This window comes from Amphiura filiformis, chromosome 19, assembly GCF_039555335.1.
Source record: "Amphiura filiformis chromosome 19, Afil_fr2py, whole genome shotgun sequence".
Classification (NCBI taxonomy): Eukaryota; Metazoa; Echinodermata; class Ophiuroidea; order Amphilepidida; family Amphiuridae; genus Amphiura; species Amphiura filiformis.
Genome location: NC_092646.1, coordinates 20,995,087 through 21,020,970, shown reverse-complemented (window position 1 = coordinate 21,020,970; position 25,884 = coordinate 20,995,087). Strand labels below are relative to the sequence as shown.

General features: G+C 37.4%; 1 pseudogene; it reads right to left on the bottom strand.

Moving 5' to 3' along the window:
- Positions 1-8,138, bottom strand: part of LOC140141037 (probable ATP-dependent RNA helicase DDX60) — an 83,813-nt pseudogene extending 75,675 nt beyond the window's left edge.
- Between the last annotated feature and the right edge of the window lie 17,746 nt (positions 8,139-25,884).

Sequence of the window (25,884 nt, the reverse complement as noted above, 5' to 3'; positions counted from 1 at the left end):
CAGCTCATTTAATGAACATTTAGTAATTAAGTTATCAACAAGGCAAAATAATCTGTTGTCAAATACATCAAATCACGCTAGATACTCCAAACTCTGAAAAATTAATTACCCCATTTAAAGCGTAGTAGAAAGTGGAGACAATCTACTGACGAGGTTCTTCAGGATTTGAAGAAACTCCATACAAAGCATTCATTTCCCTTAAAAAGCGAGTAGAAAGTGGAGACAATCTACCGACAAGTTTCATCAGGTATTGACGAGACTCCATACAAAGCGTAGTAGAAAGTGGAGACAATCTACCGACGAAATTCTTCAGGATTTGAAGAAAATCCATAAAAAGCATACATTTCCTTTAAAAGCGTAGTAGAAAGTGGAGACAATCTACAGACAAGTTTCATCAGGTATTGACGAGACTCCATACAAAGCGTAGTAGAAAGTGGAGACAATCTACAGACAAGTTTCATCAGGTATTGACGAGACTCCATACAAAGCGTAGTAGAAAGTGGAGACAATCTACAGACAAGTTTCATCAGGTATTGACGAGACTCCATACAAAGCGTAGTAGAAAGTGGAGACAATCTACCGACGAGATTCTTCAGGATTTGAAGAAAATCCATAAAAAGCATACATTTCCCTTTAAAAGCGTAGTAGAAAGTGGAGACAATCTACAGACAAGTTTCGTCAGGTATTGACGAGACTCCATACAAAGCGTAGTAGAAAGTGGAGACAATCTACAGACAAGTTTCATCAGGTATTGACGAGACTCCATACAAAGCGTAGTAGAAAGTGGAGACAATCTACAGACAAGTTTCATCAGGTATTGACGAGACTCCATACAAAGCGTAGTAGAAAGTGGAGACAATCTACCGACGAAATTCTTCAGGATTTGAAGAAAATCCATAAAAAGCATACATTTCCTTTAAAAGCGTAGTAGAAAGTGGAGACAATCTACAGACAAGTTTCATCAGGTATTGACGAGACTCCATACAAAGCGTAGTAGAAAGTGGAGACAATCTACAGACAAGTTTCATCAGGTATTGACGAGACTCCATACAAAGCGTAGTAGAAAGTGGAGACAATCTACCGACAAGTTTCATCAGGTATTGACGAGACTCCATACAAAGCGTAGTAGAAAGTGGAGACAATCTACCGACAAGTTTCATCAGGTATTGACGAGACTCCATACAAAGCGTAGTAGAAAGTGGAGACAATCTACAGACGAGATTCTTCAGGATTTGAAGAATCTCCAACATATCGTATATATTCATCATTAACCCTCATACAGAGAAACTATACAACACATTTATCTAACATACCTAAAGCTTAGAGCAGGAGTAATTTGACACAATTTTATTGAAGTATCTGTGACATTTTTAACTTAACTGAAATACCCTTCCCAATAATGGGAGGGAGGGTGGGATTTTTTGGTCCTGTCTGATCGAAAGAGGAAATGCAAGTGCATCACAAGAAAACTATGGCCACAACAAAGGAATGGAAAAAGAACGGAAGACCTGATTGGCTGTCCACCACTAAAGTGACTGGTGAGTGGCCAAGAAATTGAGCTTGTTGCTAGACAACAATAACAACCCTATAAACTATGACCTGAATTAATAATTAGCATGAAAACCTGAAGGTAGGCCAGAAACTCTGAAGTGGGCTTGAGTGGACTCAAGTGGAAATTGAGAGGATAATCAAGCCTTTGCACTCAGATGCACATGACTGCCTAAGATCCCCTGATGCTAAGACAATCTAGTTTTTAAAAGATTTGCACTTTTAAAAACGGAATTGTCTCGAGACATCAGGAAAACACACAAAACAATGATTTAGACACAGCATTACCCCCACGATCATGAGGACCATTTAATAATAGCTTATTATCCATTCAACATTTTTATAGACATAAATATGATTAAGATAAATAATGATACAATTTCATATAAATTAAGACATCAACATATATTGAGATATTTAATGACAGCAAGCAATTTCCAAATTATTTATCTTTCAACAAAATTATTGAAATACAAGAATTATTGGAAAAATGTGTACAAGTCAACCAACCATATAGGCTGGACACACAAAAGTTGACTTCTGTATCACATTTAACCAAAATAATTTATGTTAAGCCAAATACAGATATTTGGATCAACCCGAGAGGATTGGATTGGAAAACCACATTTTAAATGCAATAAATTTAATTAATTAAATAATAAGGCATCTCCAAAAGAAGAATTAATGCCATACAAGTTTCTCAATGGAGAAACTTGCATAACCACCCCCCCCTCCCCCAAAAAGCACTTTACAAAGGTGGAAACCGAAAAGCCTCAGGATGCTCCCTAAAAAACTGCAAGGCATGCTGCAAATGTGCCCTGAACCAATCCAATCCCTGCTCTGACAAATGAAGGCCATCAAATCTAAATGGTGCCACTCCATCATCTCTTGATGTTAACCAGTAATTCCCGTGGACAATGACTTTGGCATTGGACAAGCTTTTACAGATTTTGTGCGCGTGTTGGTTTGCATTTCTGCGGCATTTTCTACCGCACCGACTTCTTTTGTCCATAATAGAATAGTCTGGATAAAATATCCGAATATATAAGAGTGGCTTCGGTAGAATTTCTCTAATTCCTGTAAGATTTTCTGTAATTCTTTGTCAAGTTCTTTACAACTACTAAGGAGTAGATCATTTGTGCCGAGGTGAACGATGATGATAGCGGAGCTGGATTAAACTTCAAATAGCGTCTTAATCGATCCGCCACACCTGCCATTCGTGAACCTCTTACTCCTTTCCAATCAACATAGCCTGCCCCTGGTAACTGTATCTTGTCATAGCCCGCCCAATATATAATGCTGTCCCCATAATTAATACTCTTCTGTTATCTACAATATAAACACAAAGAAAGAAAACAGTATACGGCCAAAACAAAATATTCTACATCTACAAAATACATGATACATAAAGTGCATATTCTATGAATAAATATCTGCAAACCACATACGATATTTAACCTTAATTGACACACAATTTGTGATGCAATAATACTTAATGTTTTAAATATCTAACATTTCAGGATGTACCACACGTTCGGGTCTAATATATGAATTTACTGCTGATGATTGCCAACGACCCATACACATGATTGACTCTATTGGTACACCGTGCATTGCTGCACATGTTGCAGCGCCAATGCGGAAGCTATGTGGGCTAAAACTTGCTTCTGACAAGCCCAATGCTCTGATTCCCTTCTTTAGCATTGATGAAACTTGGAAATAAGTTAAAGGATCCCCTGCAAAATGAATAAACAAAGGGCCATCCCCTAAAGGTCTCTTGGATAGATATTCTTTCATAGCCACGACTGGACATAGCGATGGTTTAGACCCTCTATGAATTTGAATGTTGGATATTGACCCAATTTGGTCAGTTTTAGAAAATCTAATTTGAAGAACCATAAAAGACTGATTTTTATCAAATTTTACATCCCCTAATGCCAAAATATGAGAGCATTCCCTAATTTTGACTTTGCCGTATATTCACCTGCTCTCAAAAAAGCCAAAAACGCTGATAAGAAGACTGCTTTAAACAGGGAAACTTCATAACCTGAACTACAACACCCATCTATATATTGAAGTAAACGGGTCAAAATTGGGATAGTTATAGGGCATCTGCTATCTACTTTCTCACTAATCCTCTTTGTTCCTAATTTTAACTTGTGTACAATAAAATTGTCAGTTGGATCCAGCCACATATTAATTTTATGTACATAAGAGAGTGCTGAGACATATAAATTAATTGTTGAAGGCGATTTCCCTCAGAAGACATATGGGCAATATATGCAGCAATCTGACAAACTGAAGCAGGCCACACATGCCCAAATTCAGTATTTTGCCCTGAAACTGCTAAACTGTTCTATTGCTCGAATATATGACATTTTTGAGCTTGCAGCCAGTGATGCTTTTAGTAACATTTGCGCCTCTGCTTCTAAAGATTCCAGAGAAATTGCGGAATTGGGGTTCCTGCTTTCGCTGCATTCGGAGCTTCTTTCCAGAATCGCCCATCTGAAAACGTGACAAAGCATCTGCTAAGTTGTTATCTTTACCTGGTATATGGCGAGCTTAAAATGCTAGGTTAAATTTGAGACATTGCAGTACAAAAAAGCGCACCAAAGACATGATTTTTGGGCATTTTGATGTTTGCTTGTTTAAGATTGCAACTACCGACTCATTGTCTGACCTAATGATGATACGCTTGCCCTTTAAATTCTGACCCCACAGAACAACTGCTACCACAATAGGGAAGAATTCTAACCAAGCAATGCTACGTTCTTGGACATGAAAATCAATAGGCCATTTGGACTGGAACCAACTACCTTTAAAGAACCCATAAACCCAATTCCTTTACTCGGCGTCTGTGTATAATTGCATATCTGAGTCATTAAGCCAAAATTGCTCAGGAATTATTGTAGACCCATTGAACTGTTGCAAGAAAAGTAACCATATGTTCAAGTCACTTTTTGCGCCTGCAGATAACCTAATTTTGTGCCATGACTGCTTGACACCACATGTCAAGTCAATAAGGCGGCGCAAAAATGGTCTACCTGGGCCTACAGCCTTACACACAAAAGTAAGTAAACCTACGAGGGATTGCATGGCTTTTAATGTAAGCTTGGATTTATCTAGCGCTGCTTTGATGTTTTTCTGAATTTTTTCTAGTTTGTCATGTGGTACTGAAATAACTTGACGCTCTGAATCAATTTCTAGGCCTAAATACACCAACTTGGAGGAGGGGCCCACTGATTTTTCTACTGCCAGTGGGACTCCTAACCTTTTGCACACCTTTTCAAAGCAATCTACTAAACTCTTACAAGAGAGACTACTTGACTCATCTGCTGAGCCTGTAAAAAAGAAATCATCAGCATAATGGCATAGTCTATCTGTATTTGCTTCCTGTTTAACAACCCATTCGAGAAAAGTGGAAAACTTTTCGAATAGGGCAGGTGAGCATGATGCTCCCATCGGTAAAGCTTTGTCTACATAGTATTTGTTGTTAAACTTAATTCCAAGAAGGCAAAAATCCTCAGGATGTATTGAAGTAGCCTAAAGGCTGATTCGATATCAGCTTTCGCCATGAGGGCGCCCTTCCCCATTCTCATTACCAAGTTTACAGCTACATCAAAACTAGTATAGTGAACTTCGCAATAATCCCTGTCTATACCATCATTAATAGATGAACCCTCTGGGTAGGATAAATGCTGAATAAGGCGAAATTTACCTGGTTCACTTTTTGGCACCACACCCACTGGAGACACAATCAAGTTGTGTATCGGCTTAGCCTGAAAAGGCCCCACAATCCTACCCAATTTAATCTCCTTATTCAATTTGGACATCACTACTTCTTGATTTTCATCTGTGGATTTTAGATTTTTTGAATCTCTAGCGCAGCGATTCCCTTTATAACCAAGTTTAAAGCCTTGAGAAAAGCCATCTCTCAAAATTGATGCTGATAATTTATCTGGGTACTTTTCCAACCAGGGCTGGATTGCGGTTATGTTCACCGGTGACACATACTTGCAACATACACATTGACCATTCTGACATGATAATTGTATTGATTGATCCAAGGCATTATGAGTTTCTGGTTCAATTGCTACCCCCTTTTTTGCAAGACTTGGCGCCATGGGAGGGCTCTCTACACTTTGCACACATGTGTTTGTATCGACAATTGGATCTAGAACATCCCTCTCTGTTGAAGTCGAAGCACACTGATGGGTGAAAGGGTCTGAAGTTAGACTTCTGAAATCCTTGTCCCCCTGTGCCCCCTTCTCTGTTGTAACCGAAGGGCAACGATGGTTGAAAGGAACGAAAGGGTCGAAAATTGGATTTCTGAAATCCCTGAACCCCACCCTGGGCGCTTGATGCTGATGACTGAAATCTACCCTGGCGATAATAAGGGTTAAACCCTTTTGCTTGATATCTCTGAAAGGGTCCCTCATATGAATTGAATCGGGCAGGAGTGAAATATGGTGTCGGCATAGTCACAAACAGTGCCCATAATTCTCCATCAATTGTGGCCCAAGATTTTTCAGGATGTGCCTGTTGTCTCATTCTGAACTGTACATCATATTCACGCCACCCCCTGCCCCCAAATCTGAATGCGGCTGTACGTACTGTGTGCCCATATTTCAATAATTCTTGAGTGCGATGTGGGTGGACTCTCAAATATACTGCAGAGAACATAAAAATGCACTAGTCCACGCATTAATGGATGTAATTTTGCGAGGGGGCTTAGATTCTTTAATAACTACTTGACCTGTAGAATCAATGGTCAAGGCCATCTTTTGTGACTGGTTTTGCACATTCTCGCTTTTCTAACAAAACCCCAAAATCCACAAATTCACTCTTTACGATTTTTTCTCTTCCGTTTTTTCGCAGGTGCTCACCCAAGGGGCTACAAATTGAATTCAATGCAACAGGGACATTAGATGTCAATACATTTTGAATTCTAACTTGGGTACCTGAAGTTTCAGAATCAAAACTGTTTGTACTGATACAAATATTAGAACTTTGCTCACCGGCTTGACCTTGCAAAAGCTGAAAAGCATCCAAATGTTGCTGCTGTTGTGCTTGCTGCTGTGGTTGCTGTTGTGCTTGCTGTTGTGGTTGCTGTTGTGGTTGCTGTTGTGGTTGCTGTTGTGGTTGCTGTTGTGGTTGCTGTAGCAGTTGCTGTTGTGGTGGCTGTAATAGTTGCTGTAGTGGTTGGTGTTGTTGCGATGATGCCTGGTTACTCATTTGGTTAACTGCCAAGCTACATTCTCCAAACTCAGAACTAACAGAATTGTTACCACCACCTTGTTGCTGCGTCCATTGCTGTTGTTGCATTGCAGTTTGGAAGCTATTACCAGTCTGTTGTTGTTGTTGTTGAGTAGGCTGATTAACAACTTGGCTAACCCTAGCAAAACTGTTCACACTGTCGTGTAGTTGTTGTTGCGGCAGCAGCTGATTATCATTGCTACCCGAAGGTTGAGGCGATGGCGGATTTGAAGTAGAGGCCAAAAGGCGATTTATTGCATTTGCCTGTGATCTCGTCTGTCTCGGAGCTGAAGTTCCTCTTGTTTGTCTTAATGAGGAAGCGCTAGCTGTATTACCAGCATTCCGATTAGTGGCTTTTTTCCCCCTCATTATCACAGTAATAACACAGTAACTGATGTATGTATCACAATTTTGTTAAGTAATTAACTTCAGTATCACAGTCGACTCACCGTATCACAGTAACACAGTAATAATACAGTAACAATCAATGTATCAAAAAACTGATGAGTAATCGACTAGATGTATCATAATATCACAGTACTATCACATAAGCAATTCATGTATCCAAATCTGATCATTAGATCACTATCAGCAGACAGCAATTTTTGGTCCTGTCTGATCGAAAGAGAAATGCAAGTGCATCACAAGAAAACTATGGCCACAACAAAGGAATTGAAAAAAGAACGGAAGACCTGATTGGCTGTCCACCACTAAAGTGACTGGTGAGTGGCCAAGAAATTGAGCTTGTTGCTAGACAACAATAACAACCCTATAAACTATGACCTGAATTAATAATTAGCATGAAAACCTGAAGGTAGGCCAGAAACTCTGAAGTGGGCTTGAGTGGACTCAAGTGGAAATTGAGAGGATAATCAAGCCTTTGCACTCAGATGCACATGACTGCCTAAGATCCCCTGATGCTAAGACAATCTAGTTTTTAAAAGATTTGCACTTTTAAAAACGGAATTATGATTATGATTATGATTATTATGATTATTTGTGATATGATCTGGTCCATGCAGGCCAAAGGCAGCAAATTTGAAATTGAGATAAAGTAACACCCATATGTATACTCTAAAACAGGCAGGTGCTATGGTCATTAAGACTTACTTTGTTCTTCATCTGTATGCTGTACATGTGTTCCTTGCTCTGTAAAGATCTCAATCCCAGTTCCAAAATCACCAATGGCTGGTAGTGGTACTCTTTCTTTTGTACTCCATGAAGCCATAGAAGCCTGGATATCATCATCATCATCAACTTGCCACCTGTCTTGAATATCTTCAGGATCAGATTCCCCATTCCAGGTCGCCATGTCCGATGTCGCTTTGGCCCTCTATGTCCTGATGGTCCTGGTGAAAGATTTTGATAAAAGTATACTGTTCTTTAGCCAAATAAAAAAGTTTGTCCAAGGAGGAAATGGAAAAAGCCAAATTGGTTTATGCTTTGCGCTACACCTGAAAGCGACTAAACCCTGCTCTATGGGCGTACAATCTTCTGAAGTTGGGTCAGGCGGTCAGGCATCTTTTTTCAAACATCCCTATCAATGTTACTTTTCAAATAAGGGGTGGGGCAATAATTATGAGTAGGCAAAAAGGGGGGTTAAGCGATTTTTGGCAGGTCGAAAGGAACCAGCAGTCTCTCAGGGCAGAGAAGAACAGCATTTGTTTTGAAAATCAAGCACCCATGCTATGCAAAAGTTTCGGAGCTGCATGGCATGCACCGGTGCTGCATCCAGTTCCTTTACAGCAAAAAAGTTTGGAGTGCCAACATAAAGCTTGCTTGGCAGAATGAAAGGTATAATTTAAAACATGTTTACCCTTGCTGCAAGAGTTGAATTTGATAAATTGGCAATTTTAACCTAATATAGCTTGAGTGGTCTAAAAGTCGGGATCACTAAAAAAGTTACGGGAACCACATTAATTACTAAATTCTAGTCTTTTGCTCTGATTGACACGAGTGCCCTGATTAGTGTTATAATGACTGATATACGCATATATAGCTTTGTGCTCCCTTCAAGAGTGTCGCTCAGTGCCAACCAACTCTTTCACGCATAATAATCAATAGGCCAAATGAATCAGATTAGCGCCCGGGATTTAAATACAGATACATGCATGATTGTTAGACGATTGAATCAGCCAATAAGAACCGCACCGGTACCTTCTGTGTTTACGCTGTGCACGCTCTCAAAATATAAACAAATGCTGTTCTTCTCTGCCCTGAGAGACTGTAGCTGCTGGTTCCTGTCCTGCAGTGTAAGTTTTGCACATAGTAATTTTATACATGTCATGAACACGCGTCTGCAGTCGTGGTATGATACTATAGCTGTAATAATAATTTCTCGATCATGAGCTTGTATACTTACTGCGTGCACTGCATATGTCGCATTTTTCGTGGAATAACATGCTAGCGTGACATGCCCTTGACCTTGAGTCAGCTGCCTAGTGACACTGTGCCCCGAAGGATGTGATTGGTTGGTTCGGAATGTTGTTTACCGTCGATAGTTTTACGGTATAAGCGTGACGAGTGACAAGCATTGTGCGCTCAACGCAATTTACTATTGCGTACAAATTGAACACTCATGATCGAGAATCTATTAATAGACTTGAACATGCATGCATGGCATGTTGAAGCTTAACCCAGCCCCCCAACTCAACACAAAAGTTGGCAACCATGAGAGCACGGAAAATGGGTGATTTTTTTACCAGTAGCAAGGACCGCGAAATTGGCAAAATAGGGGGTATTTGATTTGTACTGTCTGCGAAATTTGACCTTGAAATCAGCAAATAGGGGGTATTTAATTAGCGCTGTCTGCTAAATTTGGATAAAAGGGGTACTTGGGAAAATCCGGTAATTTTATGTCAATATTTAGTGTCATTGAAAAAGTGTGTTTGAAATTCTAGTCATTTAAAAGGGATGTTTGACATTTTAGTCATTGAAAGCCACAAAAAGGGGTTGTTTTTGGCCCAATTTTGTCCTTGATTTTGCATGAAAAAGGGTGGTAAATTTGATGAAAAATCATTGCAAAGGGGCACACCGACATCGCCCGGTTAACAATTACAATACACAGCAGAGACATTGAAATGGATACCCGGGACTGATACACGTGAATGTGCTAGATGCAGTATATGCACGATTTGATATTCAGACAATAAATCTTTGGATACTGGGGTAGAAAATGATGAATATCTCCCGTAATTTATTTAGTCTATTAGAAGCCAGATTTTGTTCCTTGCACTTGATATACGTGTTGAACGGATATGATAGTCGTTAGCTTGCGTCTTGAGAAAAGAACTCAAAAACTTAGAAAAATTCTGATTTTATATGTGCCGAACTATAGCGCAGTGTATAGGCTAGCGGCATTCCTTTACTTTAGGGGTTTTTATTTTTACATGTAATAGCTGCCTTCTGCACTGGTTAGGCCGGGGTCACTTGCATACCAAAGTGGTACGCATGCTCTTCCCCAAAAACGTCGAAAAAGGGTCGATTTTTGGCCTTGTGGCAGTGTCAAGGTTTTTAGAAAAAAGGGTGCTTTTCAGGTAAAGTTTGACGTTTAGGGTATCTTTTTCAATTTCCATGGGTTTGTTTTAGAGTGTACGCCATTTAGGGGCCCATTTTAGTTTCTTACGCCAAATTACGCCATATTTTAGGGGTAAGATTTTCAGAGCCTTACGCCAATAAAGGGGTGAAATTTTTCTACACTGATTACGCCATTTAGGGTCCATTTTTGAGGTGCTGTGACGAGCATGCATACCACTTTGGTAGCTTAGTGACCCCCGGTGGTTAGGGTGGCGATCCTGACTTTTAGACCACCCGCGCTATATAGGGCTAAAATATTACTATTTCATCAAGGTTTAATATTCTAACAAGCTTAAACTAAAAGTTTCATCTAAGGAGTCAAGCTTTAAACTATTTAGCAAAAATATCCAACAAGCTAAAAACGATTTTTACCCGGTTTTTAACAAGCTAAAACCAATTTTTGAAAAGAAGCTTAAAACGTCCATTTTTCATCGTAAAAATCATCTAAAAAAAACTTAAAAAATACAGTGACCTACCTAATATTACTAATCTATGTTTCCGATGATATCCAAGAAGCTAAAATATTGTAAAAACGGGCAGGGCTTTGAGTAATGAGGGAAATTTCGGGGTAAAATGTATCACGTTTTTCGAGAAATTCGCCATTTTGAATAAACAATGTAAATGCAGAATTGCGCCACGCAGTAAAACGATGTCAAACGCGATTGAAAAGGCATGATACGCTAGCGTAAATTACCGTCAAAACGAGCGTACATCAAGCGCTTGTGCTACGCGAAAACTTCGGAGCTGGCATCACCGGTTTTGTTACCAGCTCTTTTACGTCAAAAATAGCTATAAAAAGCGTGAATTTTGGAACAAAATAAAGCTTGTTCGATGGAATAAAAGGTATGTTTGTACAGTTGAGAACATGTTTAACCTTGTTGCAAAAGTTTAATATGATAAATTTGCAATTTGTACCTTATATAGCTCGGGTGGTCTAAAAGTCAGGATCTAGGGTTATAACACTGTACTTCCACAAGGCAGCTAAAACATGTAAGAATAAAAACCCCTAAAGTAAAGAAACGCCAGGCTAGCTCCACTCACGCGTGCAAGCAGTCTAAAAGCAGATGACCATTGACCTCATCATGGTGTATGCTCACTCACACACAGAGAGGTCGATTACCAGCCGGCTATTGTCAGTCCCGTTTGTCAGTAGCCTTAGTCGGATGTTCCTCGCGCCGGCTCATGCGTCTCAAAGGTCGGAACAAAATGGCCATGCGTGGCTGTGGATTCAACCTACCATGGCGATTTCTGCCATGAAGATATCGGGGCGATGACACCTTGAGGGGTCTTTGAAAGATTTGGTAACTCTCATGGACATGGTTGCCAACTTTGTTGAGTTGGGGGGGGGGGCTGGAAGCTTAAGCTGTGCATGCCATTGCCTGCTTTACATAATGCTCTTACCTGTTCATTATTATGATTATGTAACAATCAATAACATGCAGGAAAACTGAACAATTCGTACATATGCTGGGAGATAATATGGACCTGGTACAATAATCACAAACCTTCGACAGCTGCAATGATTTGAGGCAGTGTCAAATCAATCAATAATATTGATCGAACTTCTAAAGTGTTTCTGTATCATAAATCTCTCGGGTATCATTTTTCCGGGTCATTTTGAATAAAACTTGAATTTATTTATCAAGCACACTAATTTAATGTTCATCTTCTTCATTTACAAAGTATTGGCTTGTGAACTTAACGAGCTACAGTCCCGCAGGAACAAATTTTTGGAAATGGTTTTAATCTTAATTTAAAAACCCGCTAGGGGATTTCCCCACTGAGCTCATGCAAGTTTAGACTTACATCAAGGCTGCATTAGACTTCTTCCAAGTTCGTTTTCTTGGTCACCCTCATTCAGGCCAGGTTTATTCAAGGTCTTGATCAAATGTTTTTAAAAATTATATATTTTTAATTCTTGGTCTTGATAACATGTTTTTAAAAATTCTATATTTGGGTCATTTTAGTGTAGGCCCCCTACCTACGGTGTTTTGGGTTTTTTTTGTTTGTTTCTGATTTGCATCATGCAGGACCATCACCCAAACATAAATATTAGAAAATCATAAAAAAAACCACCATGTAATAAGGGGTGTATTTTATCAAAAATGTGTAAATTAGAACCTTTCAAATAAATTCCTGCAAAGTAATTTTAAGATAGGGCCTATAGTCCAGTTGAGGGGTAAAATTTGTTGCAAAACCACGCCGGCTACATTTTGGGGTAATTTAGGGCATGTCGTGCATCATGCGTGGATTTAGAGGGGGGCGCAGCCAGCCCGTGCCGCCCCGCTTTTGGCAGATCTCAAAAAATGAAAAGAAACTAGGGAAGGAGGGAAAGAAAAGAGGAAAAGAAAAGAAAGGGAAAAAAGGAAAGAAAAGAAAGAAAAAAGAAAACGGAACAACGTAAAAAGAAAGAAAGGAAGAAAACTGACTATGGGAAAGTCATACACATGTTTGCCACGAAGTATCCTTGCAGAATGTTGTTAAATAAACAAATGACCATTTTCGCTCTTCTTTCGACATTTGCCCTATGTTAACACAATTTATAGGCCTACAGGGAAAACCATTTCACAAATTTGCGGCTTAGGCCTACGCTAGTGCCAAAATGGTCCACCGAATCACTTCAATTCGGTCTTCATTTTGCAAAATTGTTTAACTTCTGAGGGGGGAACATCACCCTTCAGACACCCCCTGCGTATATCGATATACAAGTGCCCACTTTCGCCAATTTATGTTTAACACAATTTATAGGCCTACAATAATAGCGAAAACTTGTCCACAAAAGGCTTCATGGACTGCTCATTTCACAAATTTGTGGCTTTATTAAACTAAAATTTTACACACTAATAGTGCAAAAATGGTCCACTACATCGCTTCAACTAGTGCCTTTCTCGAAATCCTGGATCCGCCCCTGTCATGCATCGATCATATGTACTGTGAAACTTGAGTGCACCCCCAGTTGTTTAGCAAACAACATGGCTTTGTCCAACATTTTGAAGTGGGAAAAGACAGTACAAGTGCGCAACATTTAATTCCTAGATTGTAGCTTTAAATTTATTGACACTATGACTTTAAACTGCAAGGAAAATGTTAAAAACCATGATCAACATAGCACATTTTTTCACGTTTAACTAATTTACTAATTCCTGTTTATTATCCTGGTAGACTACCTTCTGATGAAATCAACTTCTGGAATTGACGCTGGAATTGTTACCTACCCACGCCGGTCAAGCAGGTATCCTGCCAAGATGCTGAATGACCTGGATTTTGCTGATGATATTGCCCTGCTGGAATCTTCCATAGACCGGGCCCAGTCACAGCTTACTAGGACTGCAACTGCAGCAGCAGATCTAGGCCTTGTAATCAGCGCACCTAAGACAGAATATATGACTGCAAACTGTAACGCCAACCAGCACTTGAAGTCTATGGTAGTACCATCAACCATGTCACAGACTTCAGGTATTTGGGTTCCAAGATGGGCTCTAGTGTTGGAGACCTAAAAAGAAGAAAAGCACTAGCCTGGGCAGCTTTCTGGAAACTGGAACGCCTTTGGAGAAGCCCGTCCCTGCCAATCGAAACAAAAATCAAGCTGTTTCAGACAACGTGTGTTACTGTCTTTCTGTACGGGTGCGAGTCATGGGTAATTACCAAGGACATGGAAAACAAGATCAATGCATTTGCAACATCTTGCTACAGAGTCATGTTAAACATCAAGCGTGTGGATCGGATTCCAAGCGAAACCATCTACAACCTGACCAACACCACTCCACTGGTTGCCAGAGTCAAGATTCATCAACTCAAATTTCTCGCCATATACTGCGTCTTGAAGATGGCGAGCCTGTGAAAGAATATGCGCTTTATATTCCACCACATGGGAAGAGGAAACCGGGACTGCCGCGCACACTGTACTTACAGTATGTCCAGCACCTCCTGGGAGATACTGAAGGGATGCTGCAGCCAAACAAAATTGTTTCGCTTGCCCAAGATCGCATTAGTTGGAGAAAGCTTGTAGTCGCCTGCTCCGCAGCCGACTGATGATGATGATGATGATACAGGATACATCAAAATGATTGGTACCCATTGGTTTTGGTATTTTATTGAATAGCCTCACTTCTTCCAAATGCAACATAGGATCCTCTTGAACTCGTCAAAATTTATAGTTTAACCTTATTATCACATTAATTGAATAAAATTGATGATATTGCATCTTGATGAGGCAGTCTTGTTCATATAATCGCTAAAAACTGATGGGTACAGTCATTTTGATATAGCCTGTAGCTCACATTGAGATAAATGGATAGCAGTTTTTACTCCTGAACTCATCAGATGTGAATAGAAAGCCCTGGGCAGTGTGGCCAAGAGCCATTGCGGGCCCGGGGTAAAATGATCGCACAGGCCCCCTGAGGTCTCTTTACTTGTGCTTTTTATGGACCCATTCAGGTATGCTTGCTTTATTTTTACGGGTCCCCTAGGACCCCGGGTGTAACACACCCTTAACCCCCCCCCCCTTGTCGGCGGCACTGGCCCTGGGGGGAGGGGAATGGAGGTGCTCCAACAGTAATGTGAGATACATGGGAAGTTGCAACTTTCAACATGGGGAGTCTTCAGAGGCAAAATTGTGCGGAAATAGGTGTATTTAAGGGGAAAATGCTAAACAATGGGGGTCATTCGTTGGTAGATGCTTAGAAATTGGGGTCCTTTGAAGTAAGTCAAATGAAAATATTCTTAAAAATGAGTTCTTTCAGGTCCAGATTCTAAAAATTGGGTCTTCTGGTTGCACTTTTACAGTATAGGAATTTTTCCACAAAAAGGGTCTTGGAAGCCAAAATTATCCTCTAGGAGAAACACAAGAAAAAATGGGGGTCTGGGGTCGGCAAGAGGATTTTTGGGAGACTTAAAAAACAAGAAAAAGAATGGGTTTTTTGGGGGGGGTGAGGGGGAATAGATTTCTTTGGGAAAAAAAGAAACATAATGGGGTCTTTGGGGAGCAATCTGGCAAAAAAATAAGGGATCTTTAGGGAGAGCACATTGCGTGCCTCCTCAGATAGGTTATTTTGTTGCTGACATTATTGTTGTGAAAAGGACACACACAAGAATTATGACAAAGTGACATGTAAATATTTCTAAATAGATTTATTCAAATATACAAATGTATACAACTGTATATTACAATATGTTAATTAATATAGAACAAGATTAGAGAAACCCACAATGACCTTAAATTTTTTTTATACCTTTTATATAACCCTAATTTCAACATTTTCTGTGAAACATTGTATGTTTACTGGGAGTAAGTTGAAATGTGCTTTTCTATTTAAAATCTACACTACCCCTGTGGAAGATATTAGAAAGATCTTCCACAGGAGTGTGTGATTTTTAAATGTAATGACTACATTAGGCAGCTACATTTGATTAATGTGCTAAATCCATTGGATATTCATACTCCCCCTGTGGAAGATATAGCACAAATCGACAGCAGGGAGAGCATGGTCATAAAATGGATTAGCCCACTTTTCCATTGCTGAAATACAAAAGAATTTTCCAGTAATTTTTGTGGGGTGCTTATCAAAATGAGGAAATGAAAGTCACACCCAGAAACATTCAAAATGGGCTAAATATAATGGTACACCCCCACAGAAGACATGGGAATCGCAATACAAATTGTGAGCTTTTGCCATGTGATTTCCCAAGAAAAAGAGGCATGTTTCATCAGAAATGGGAATCCCCTCTACCCCCCTAAAAAAAAATTGTAAGTTTTTGATGTGCCACTGGGAATTCCCATCAAAAGCACTTTTTGGAATTCCCAAATTTTAAGCAAAATTTTGCCCTTGGAATTCCCAATATTTTTTGTAAAAATCTGTTTTTAGTTATAAGCTTTTCACCCCCCCACCCCCAAAACACACACATACACACACACCACCACATCTTGGACTTCGTCCCCTGAGTTTGAACCCCCCCACCACCAAAAAAAAAAAAAAAAGCAAAGAAAATTCCAATATTTGGGGCAGAATTTGCCAAATTTTCAGACCCCTAAAAATTGACTTTAATATCCCCCTTTCCTCAAAACTAATTCTGGTGACACCACTGTTTCTTGTACTATGCACTGGAAAATGTTTATACAGCCTGTCTCAAAAAAAAAATTGTGCAAGTGAAAAGCGCCCTCTTTGGCAATTAGAAAATATCGTTGTGACATAATGCTTACATCAACGTTACGGGCGCAGTCTTAGCTCTCAAATGCCGTTTGTTCTGTTCAATTTGCTTGTACCAATTTTGAGATATGTTTATTTAACAACGAAAGGGTAAAATGACAATTGTGCCACTTTTACTAGGGAAGAGAGCTGTACACATGTAAATCAATGATAGCTGATGTTGATGCGTCTAATGCACTCTCCCTTTCGGGGCGCATGCATTAGACGCATCAACATCAGCACGCGTGCATTATTTTGTCTAATATCTCTCCCAACAAGTAATACGCGTTCATTAATCTATAACATGCGCATATATAAGTGCGCAATATTTGTTTGTCTTAAGTGACATGTACGTCTTAAGTGACTAAAAGAACAGTATTTACCATGATAAAATCATTGACATGCACATGTATTTAATTTTTACAGCAGAATGTTAAATATTTATTTATCTTTTAATCTCTTTTAAGTGAAAAAAGAGAATCATCATTCCTACGTCATGATGAAACAGTAAAAACAGTCAAAAACATTTTGTATTGTGTAATTGATGCATTATTTTGATTTCACGAAGGGAACTCTTGATAAACTTGATGCTATCACTGTTTTTAATAGAGAATCGTCATTCCTGCATCATGATGAAACAGTAAAAACAGTCAAAAACATTTTGTATTGTGTAATTGATGCATTATTTTGATTTCACGAAGGGAACTCTTGATAAACTTGATGCTATCACTGTTACATGTATAGCCCTCTTCCCTAGTAAAAGTGGCACAATTGTGATTTTACCCTTTCGTCTTTAACTAAGCATATCTCGAGATTAAAATAAACAAATTGAACAGAACAAACGGCATTTGAGAGCTAAGACTACGCCCTGACGTTGATGTAAGCATTATGTCACAACCATATTTTATAATTGCTAGAGAGGGCGCTTTTCACTTGCACAATTTTTTTTGAGACAGGCTGTATAATACTACATGTACAACAAAAATGCCATCATAATTTGTGATGCAGCACATCAAAAGGAGGGACTTTGTGGCAAGGTGCTTTTCAAGATAAAGAATAAAATAGAAACAAATACATAAAAAGAAAATTACAAGATTTGGATACTTTTGCACTTATAAAATATAAATGCCTTGATCAATTTGAGCAAATGGGGTGTCATTTTAAAGCTTGCAAAATGCTTTCAAAGCAGAATGCTGAATTAATTTTACCTGCAAAGTCCCCCCTTCTAATGTGCTGCATCATATTTGCAGTAGAATGTACAGGGCTAATTTCAGTCTAGATCTTATGAAAACCATTTATTTTTACATAATGACAACAGATTACAAATATAATATTTAAAACACTGACATTTATGATCCAATATTTTAAACTTATTAAGATAGAGAACAGCATGCACTGAAATGGGCTATTCCAGTTGAAATCCATACACCCCCTATGGAAGACATAACCTTAATCTTCCATATACGGAGTTTGAATTTCAAATGGGGTTACCTGAGTGGTTGTCTCCATTTCAAATCTAGACCCCCTGTGCATGACCATAATCTTCCACATACAGAGTGTGAATTTCAAATGGAGTTACATGAACGGGTGACTCCATTTGAAATCTATACACCCCCTATGTGGGAGGTTAAGGTCATGTCTTCAATAGGGGGTAAGGACTTCATCTGGAAAAGCCAAACCTGACCACACCCACTGTGTTACTATCAGAATGTTTGGGAAAATCCATTTCCAACAGTTTACAGACCCTAGCAGAAATTCTATACAGCAAGAAGTGTATCAAAAGTGTATCAAAGTGTATTAAAACTGTATCAAACAGCAATTTGATACAGTTTTGATATACAAATGGTGTATTGAAAATGTATCAACTGAAAATATAAGGTATCAAAACTGTATCAAATACCACCTAACTGTATCAAAAATGTATCAAAAGTGTATCGAATTTGAACTTAGTTAATTTTGGCCATGCTTGTGGTGTATCAAAAGTGTATCAAATTGGACTTTGCAGTTTTTCAGTGTATGTAAAGTGTATCAAAGTGAACTTTTTGGTGCTAGATGTATATCAAAAGTGTATCAAATTGGACTTAGTCAAATTCTGGCTGCATACAGTGTATCAAAAGTGTATTAAATTGGACTTTGCCTGTTTTATAGTGTATGTAAAGTGTATCAAATTGAACTTAGTTAATTTTTGGTGGCTAGAGGTATATCAAAAGTGTATCAAATTGGACTTGGTCAAATTCTGGCTGCCTATAGTGTATCAAAAGCGTATTAAATTGGACGTAGTTTATTTTGGGTGGCTAGAGGTATATCAAAAGTGTATCAAATTGGGCTTTCATAAACTTGACCTTTTGTAGTGTATCAAAACTGTATCAATAACTGATCACATGTCTAGATAATGACTCATCATTTTCAAATTTGCCCATGTGGCATGTATGCAGTTAACACCAGGATTTGCATTTGGAAATGTACTGTATTTTAGAGCAAATTATGGTGTTTTATTTATCATGATGAAGATACAAACATGCTTGTAGACTGCACATTAGGTTACAATGTAGTTGTAATCAGGGACTGTGATTAAAGAGGAAATATCTGACTTTGTTCTGATAAGGTAAGCTTACTATATATTATATATAGGGCCTCAATGTATATGTATTAAGCATGAATATAGCACATGCCTGTATAGTAGATGTTATTGGTAGCCTTTTTGTCTCTTTATTGAGGGTAACAACTTCAGTGACAAGCACTGCATTCCAAGCAGGCCCTCTGATGTATGTATGTTCCATTTTGTTTGGGTTTTGCTTCTTTTTTGCAAGACTTTCTCACACATTTATCCTATTGCGTTGTAATTTTGAACGTTGATAGGGGAAAGTGCATTGAGCTGCTCCGTGATGGGGGAAAGTGCTAGAGGTCAGCATTAGCAGTAGAGGGCAGTGTTGAATTTGAGCTTGATTAGACTAATTTCAAAATTTGACCTTTGACCCCTTCACTTTGGGGTCATTAATGTTTGCAAATATGTTTAGATCATGTAAGGATAATTCTTGTTGAATTTGAGCTTGATTGGACCAATTTTGAAATTTGAAAAACTGTATCAAAAGTGTATCAAAAACTGTATCAAAAGTGTATCAAAAGTGTATAAAAACTGTATCAAAAGTGTATCAAAAAACCATCAAAAGTGTATCAAAAAAACTATCAAAAGTGTATAAAAAACTGTATCAAAAGTGTATCAAAAAACTATATCAAAAGTGTATCAAATGGCATGTATCAAAAATAGGGCGGTCCCGCTGGCCAGCATTAGAATTGGAACGCTGATTTGATACAGTGACATATTTGATACTTTTGATATAATTATGTATGAAATGTGTATGAAATGAAAGGATCAAAATTTCAACGCTAATTTGATACAGATTAAATTGGAACGCTGATTTGATACAGTAACATATTCGATACACTTTTGATATAAATTATGTATGAAATGTGTATGAAATGAAAGGATAAAAATTTCAACGCTAATTTGATACAGTTAAAATTGGAACCCTGATTTGATACAGTTACATATTTCATACACTTTTGATATAATTATGTATGAAATGTGTATGAAATGAAAGGATAAAATTTGAACGCTAATTTGATACAGTTTAAATTGGAATGCTGATTTGATACAGTTACATATTTCATACACTTTTGATATAATTATGTATGAAATGTGTATGAAATGAAAGGATAAAAATTTCAACCCTAATTTGATAGTTTAAATTGGAACCCTCATTTGATACAGTAACATATTCGATACACTTTTGATATAAATGATGTATGAAATGTGTATGAAATGAAAGGATAAAAATTTGAACGCTAATTTGATACAGTAACATATTCAATACACTTTTGATATAAATTATGTATGAAATGTGTATGAAATGAAAGGATAAAAATTTGAACATAAATTTGATACAGTTTAAATTGGAACCCTCATTTGATACAGTAACATATTCGATACACTTTTGATATAAATTATGTATGAAATGTGTATGAAATGAAAGGATAAAAATTTCAACGCTAATTTGATACAGTTTAAATTGGAACCCTGATTTGATACAGTTACATATTTCATACACTTTTGATATAATTATGTATGAAATGTGTATGAAATGAAAGGATAAAATTTGAACGCTAATTTGATACAGTTTAAATTGGGAACGCTGATTTGATACAGTTACATATTTCATACACTTTTGATATAATTATGTACGAAATGTGTAAGAAATGAAAAGATAAAAATTTCAACCCTAATTTGATAGTTTAAGGGTAGACGAGGTATCGTTTGTCGAAGCAGCCTAAAAAACGATTTGCACTATCTAGATCAATATATTATTGAAAATTAACACCTTGATGTTTTGCAAAAGTTCATTCTACAAATCGTATACTTTGCAAAGTTGCTTAATTTATTGTTGTTAATTAGTTATGTACGTTTTACAAAAGTGTTGTTGTTTCAGCCCTCTTTACAACGTAACTCAAGAACTGCAGCACCTATAAAAGTATATCAGTGATATTTTAATTCTTCTACACGCCGCTATGAATTGAGCAATGCAGTTTTTGCCAAAGCTCACTACCATTAAGTGAAGATGATATGAACTACCAAATCACAACAGTTTAAAATAATTAATAACCTTAAATTGGAACCCTCATTTGATACAGTAACATATTCGATACACTTTTGATATAAATGATGTATGAAATGTGTATGAAATGAAAGGATAAAAATTTGAATGTTAATTTGATACAGTTTAAATTGGAACCCTGATTTGATACAGTAACATATTCAATACACTTTTGATATAAATGATGTATGAAATGTGTATGAAATGAAAGGATAAAAATTTGAACATAAATTTGATACAGTTTAAATTGGAACCCTCATTTGATACAGTAACATATTCGATACACTTTTGATATAAATTATGTATGAAATGTGTATGAAATGAAAGGATAAAAATTTGAATGTTAATTTGATACAGTTTAAATTGGAACCCTGATTTGATACAGTAACATATTCAATACACTGTTGATATAAATTATGTATGAAATATGTATGAAATGAAAGGATAAAAATTTGAATGTTAATTTGATACAGTTTAAATTGGAACGCTGATTTGATACAGTTTCATATTTCATACACTTTTGATATAATTATGTATGAAATATGTATGAAATGAAAGGATAAAAATTTGAACGCAAATTTGATACAGTTTAAATTGGAACCCTCATTTGATACAGTAACATATTCGATACACTTTTGATATAAATTATGTATGAAATGTGTATGAAATGAAAGGATAAAAATTTGAACATAAATTTGTTAGTTTAAATTGGAACCCTCATTTGATACAGTAACATATTCGATACACTTTTGATATAAATTATGTATGAAATGTGTATGAAATGAAAGGATAAAAATTTGAACAAAAATTTGATACAGTTTAAATTGGAACCCTCATTTGATACAGTAACATATTCAATACACTTTTGATATAAATTATGTATGAAATGTGTATGAAATGAAAGGATAAAAATTTCAACGAAAATTTGATACAGTTTAAATTGGAACCCTCATTTGATACAGTAACATATTCGATACACTTTTGATATAAATTATGTATGAAATGTGTATGAAATGAAAGGATAAAAATTTCAATGCTAATTTGATACAGTTTAAATTGGAACCCTCATTTGATACAGTAACATATTCGATACACTTTTGATATAAATGATGTATGAAATGTGTATGAAATGAAAGGATAAAAATTTGAACGCTAATTTGATACAGTTTAAATTGGAACCCTCATTTGATACAGTAACATATTCGATACACTTTTGAAATAAATTATGTATGAAATGTGTCTGAAATGAAAGGATAAAAATTTGAACGCTAATTTGATACAGTTTAAATTGGAACCCTGATTTGATACAGTTACTTATTTGATACACTTTTGATATAATTATGTATCAAATATGTATGAAATGAAAGGATACATTTCATTTGATACTTTTTTGATACATTATCTTGGCATTTGATACACTTTTGATATGTATAAAATGTGTATGCAATGTTAATTTGATACAGTTTTGATACATAAAAGTGTATGAAATGAGGGTTCCAATTCAAAGCCTTTTATTTCATACATTTTTCATACGTATCAAAAGTGGTGTATCAAAAGTGTATCAAATTTCAGCCAGGGGAGTGCACATCAAGATTTCAAAAGATCCCATTTACACACAAGTGGACTTCATTAAATGTAGGCCTAAATGTAGAAGAGCTACAATTAAGGTGCAAGTGGCTAGCACAGAACCTAAAAAAAAACAAAAAAAAAAACCTTTTCCGACCGACCGACCCAACTTCAGAAAGTGATATATGGACAAGCAAACAATTTTTTAAAGGCCTCACGGCTATTCAAGCGTAAACATCCATCAAATGGCCAAGGAAATCCATGGAAAGTTGCACTTGTTTACAAGGGTTTTTTTCTTAAATATAGGGCCTATGGTTGATCCATGTTTCACTTTTTAAAACTATTGGTTCGACCTGCCATTGAAGGGTTACACAAGTTTTGGCTCTGAAATTATTGGTGGAAAGGAAATGTTCACTTCGCAGTAAGATGATAATATCATCCCTACTAAGCTAGACAAACATAGCTTAAAATGTTAATACTTAATTGTTTTGCTCATGTTTTGTGTTTCAGGTTATACTCTATGGATATAGCAGGCAACTACATGAAGATCACTGAAGGTAGAGAGTTTTAGAGAGATGAGAGAGCTCCTACGTACGGCACAAGGTGGAACTCCACAGGGTTCAGTCCATAATTGGATAACTGGAAGCAATACAACAATACCAGGGCTGTGACACTCGTATTCAAACCCTGTATAAAAATTGAAGTCACTTTACGGCAACTTAATTGACACATCGGCAGTTTGAGTGACAGTTGCTAGGCTTTTTCAGTACACCTAGTAACGTCCTGGTAACGCTCAGGCACCTTAGCCTAAAATTTACAAGACGGTTCGCACAACAACGTTGCAGCGTACTTCTGCCACGATGGAACAGACTTATCCTATATTCAATTGACAAGTTCGTATTTGATTGACAGTTGCTGGGCATTTTCAGTACACCAAATTTATCCAAGATGGCGCCCATCGACTGCCAATTTTTCGGACCCCTTCCAGCAAAAATACAGCTTATTTAGCGAGTCTCGTCATAGGGTCCTCGAACAGAATATTTTCCTAGCATATTGAGCTAACTCCTCTGCTATTTGGTTTTTCACGATATGATAGTAATAGAAAGATTCGACCAAATGTTCGCCGTTTTTCGCCATTTAATTTTTTTGGAAACGATGACGTAAACATTGCATCATCTCTTCCACAGGTTATACACTCATACACGTACAGGGGTACTATGCCATCACATGCATTATCACGCATAGGCTGAATGACTGACTTCATTTGCGCAAACGAGTGGCTTATCCTATAGTATATAAGTACTCGAGAATCCTTGACAATACCTGCATGCATCACATTCCAAGGATGAGAGAAATGTGTGCATCCCTTGTAAGATTTCCTTGAGGAGTTCCCTTCCCTTGAAGATATTACTTTTTCAACAACTAGTATATATAGACGTCAACAATTTTCTTCAAAAGTTATGTAAAGAGAACCTACCTCGTCATAGGCCAGTGGATATTCAGTCATCTAATGCAGGACCAGGAGTTGGGACAGGCGAAAGGATGGTGAATATTAGGAATGCGGAGTATTTCATGATAAATGATTTGGACTTGCAGTGTAGGATGCACTATGCATCACACAATTCGAAAATGCACTCAGTAGAAAAGATGAGTACCTTAAATGAGGCTGCATGGGATGGAACATAGAGGTAAAGAAGCCAACTCTATCTATACCAGGAAATACTGAGAGAGGAACAACTCTTTTTACAGATGTCTGTAAGTGACTTCAAGCAGTTTGAGGATTTCTAAAGAGTGTGCACATATAGTTGAATTTAAGTATCAAGGGGTAAAATGTTGGGGTACAAGCTACATCCCACATATAATGCCATTTTTATTTGATGACAAATACATGAAACAATAATGTTCTGCTGCCTCTCCGACTTCTCTGGTATCCATTCCTGGCAGTCACTATTTCTGAATGGTGTATAACTTCATCTCGGTTCATTACATCCTTTATGATAATGGAATGGAAGGGATAAGGGACGCATAAACATGCATGGAGATGATTACAAAGTTGTATGTAGGAAAGGATATGCAACAAGCCTAAACAGAGTGGTCTTGCTGCAAGTATGGTAGCATCATTCCTGTTGATGGGCATGGAAAACATAACAGGCCACATGCTGTACTTCAAAAGAACATACAGGCACATGATGGACCAGCACATTACCGGTAGATCTTTTCCACATGAAGTTTCTCATTAGGCCTATTAAAGTTGATTCCCAGTTTCCCCGTAACCAGCGTGCGCTATGATTTTTCGGCCATGTTCGAGATGCCGGTGGTTTTCTTTATAACTCTGTTGCATACGTTTATGTACATTGATTTTTATAATGATATTGATTGAATTTTGCTACGGCTATTTTCCGTTGCCTGTTTTTTAATATTGCTATAATGTTTCAATATTACCTGCTTTATATACGGTAGTTTTGGTGTGCTTATCATGCAACTGGTGAACTGTTGGTTAGGGCCCTGGAGGGTGAAAGCTGACAGGAGCATCTAGAATGCACAGAGGCAGCGGTGTAGATGATGGCATGAAAGACGGTTGTCAGCCTTTTCAAAGATTAAGCCATATGAAGCAAGGAAAACAATTTCACTGTAGGATACCTTGTTCATAATGACATGTAAGGGCTTTCAATGTATGGTGCATGACCTACAATGATGAGAGAATCTCTCACATAACTCTCTCTCTCTCTGTCTACAAACTTGAAATTAATGAAAACTAGTCAGAACTTGAAACACATTTTAACTGCATTTATTTATAATTTCTGAGATGGACGCAGTCTCTGAGTGTGTCTATGAAAGAATACATCACTGCGGGCCCTATATATTTTGACTTAATGACACATAATGGTAAATCAATGGTACTCTTCCCATTTCTGATGATCTCAAGTCACAAAACTCATGCATTTTCAAGTTAGGGCCCATCTCAAGCATTTGTACATTTTTGACATATTTTTACTAAATATGCAAATACGCAAATGGGCGTATGTAAAGTTAGGCTATCTCTAGAAATATTATTTTCTTGGCAGAAGGACCCTAGTCAGAATTATACCATTCCTCCAATT